Source organism: Callospermophilus lateralis, chromosome 1, assembly GCF_048772815.1.
Source record: "Callospermophilus lateralis isolate mCalLat2 chromosome 1, mCalLat2.hap1, whole genome shotgun sequence".
NCBI classification, from domain to species: Eukaryota; Metazoa; Chordata; class Mammalia; order Rodentia; family Sciuridae; genus Callospermophilus; species Callospermophilus lateralis.
Window position 1 is genome coordinate 36,263,456 of NC_135305.1, and position 2,446 is coordinate 36,265,901.

At 44.1% G+C, this 2,446-nt stretch overlaps 1 pseudogene; it reads left to right on the forward strand.

Moving 5' to 3' along the window:
- The first annotated feature begins 263 nt into the window (after positions 1–263).
- Positions 264–2,090, forward strand: LOC143403497 (TOX high mobility group box family member 4 pseudogene; annotated as a pseudogene).
- Positions 2,091–2,446: the final 356 nt, after the last annotated feature.

Genomic DNA, 2,446 nt, shown 5'->3' on the forward strand with positions numbered 1-2,446 from the left:
TTCTGTGTTTTTTTCACTTAGAATAATGTCCTCCAGGTACATTGATGTTATTACAAGATCTTGTCCTTTTTATGGCCAAATAATATTCCATTGTTGTATATGTGTGTGTGTGTGTGTGTGTGTGTGTGTGTGTGTATTTGTGTTTGGTATAGAAAAGAAGTGAAATACAGAAAGTTAACTACACTGAAAACACTTGTAAAGATCAGATGAATAATAAAAATAAAGTATAAATCTGAAAGCAGCGGTAGTAGCTGTATGTGAAAATGTTGTTTCCAGGAGGAAATGACAAGTATCTGAGGATCACAGGGCCCATGCACCCCTTACTGACAGGGGCCAAGACATTCCATACACCAAGCTTGGGTGATGAGGAATTCTATCTCCTTGGATTATGTTCCTTAACTAATTGTCTCAGATATGGTTAGCCACTTTGTTGACCTAGAAGATCTTTCCTCCTCACAGGACAGCAGTTTTTCCAGCCCAGTATGGGGTCCAGACATTGGGCATACCTGCGGGCATGACCCATGACTTGATGGAGTAGGGCAAGGAGTTCCTGAGCGGGGTCTTGGCCATGAACTTGGAGCCATTCTATAGGAACTCAGTATGGTGCCAACCTTCCTGTTACAATTGATTTATCAATGACAGATATGACCTCTGGCTTGAGAGGGCATAGTCAGTTGTCCACCATGGATCAGTCAGAACTGCGTTCTCAACATGGTTTGAGCTTAGTGGGCAGCATCCTGCCACCTGCCCAGTTACCTGAGGATTGTCTTTCAACCACCTTTCACCTAATAGTTCACTTCATCCGGATGGTGTTAAGGATTTCCAGAGGCAACTTCCCAGCCAGAAGACAGTAATAATGAAGACAGGGAAAAAGCAGAAGGCCCCAAAGCAAAGCAAAAAGAAAAATCATTATGAATCTTGGAAACCAGTTTCAGCAAGTTGTTTTTTTTTTTTTTTTTCATGATACACAGGCTGCCATCAAGGGACAAAATATGAATGCCACTTTTGAAAAGGTTTCAAAGATTGTGGCTTCCATGTGGGACAGTCTTGGAGAGGAGCAAAAACAGGTCTATAAGAGGAAAACAAGCTGCCGAGAAAGAGTATCTGAAGGCTCTGGATGCTCATAAAGATAACCAAGAGTGTCGAGCCACTTTAGAAACAGTGGAATTGGATCCAGTGTCACCATCACAAACTCTTTTGCCACCTCCTGTGGCTACTGCCTCAACAGAGTCCCCTGCCCTGTCACCTTGCTTTGTTGTTAATTCCACTTTTTCATCCTATGTGGCAAATCATGCTTCTCCTGGGACTGGGGGTCCGCCCAATGTGACCATGTTGATTATTACCAAGCAGATGTTGCCCTCTTCTATCACCATGTCTGAAGGAGAGATGGTCACTCTTATCTCAGCCGCAGTGGTGACCTCCTGGGTAATTCCAGATAGGCCAAACTAATACAGCTTCTATTCAACCCAGAAATTAAGCCCGGATTATCACTTGGTCAGCATTGCAGATAGCAGCTGAAGCTCCTGCTTCTATGCAACTGCCTCCAACATGACTACAGGCCCTTCCTTTACAACAGTTGCCTCATCCTCCAATTCATTAGGAAGCTACCATTCTGCAGCAGCCTCCTCCACTTCAGGCCATGCAACAGCCTCCACCTCAGAAAGTTAGAATCAATTTACAGCAACAGCCACCTCCTCTGCCGAGCAAGATTGTACCTCCACCCACTCTAAAAATGCAGAATACTTTAGCCTACCAGTTGTGGGAGGTAGTCCTGAGCAGCCTATGAACAGCACTTCTGAGGTCCATGTAGAAGCAACCTTCCCTGAGACCAAAATCTGTGAGATGATTACAGATGTGCTTCCTGAAGCTGAATCTCCTCCTCAGAGGGATGTTGAATTAGTGAGTGGGTGTGCTGTTGCACTGTCACCCCAGTCTCTCTGTATAAAGTCTAGGGTGAGACCCCTTCCCTTGTGAGTAAGGGCTGGGACAATGAATACTGTAGCAATGAGAGTGTGGTGAAACACTGCAGGACTGTGTTCTTGGCCTGGGTAGTCTCTAGAAATTCAAACACTGTTGTGTTTATGAAATAGTCTTTCCTGTTCTTCTCCAAGCCAGTGAAGATCTATCTGTCGGGAACAACTCCAGGAGTCTATTTTGAAACACAGGCTGGGTTTCTGGTAGTGCCTGATCTCAAGCTTTGGTGGTCTTTCATGCTTTCCTCCCCTTATCTTCCTTTAGTAGAGATCAAGTTATAGAGAATGGGCACTGAGTCTGCTGTAATCTGGAATTGCTTTTTACTTTTAACTATAAGCAGAAATATCAGGATAGCAGCAGAGCCAAGGGCAAAAGGAGCATGAATAAGTGAATCATAGGGACAGTAGGGGTGGTGGTATGGGTCCTTACAGGAATTTGATGTAATTGCCATATAACTTGTCTAAAATATGAT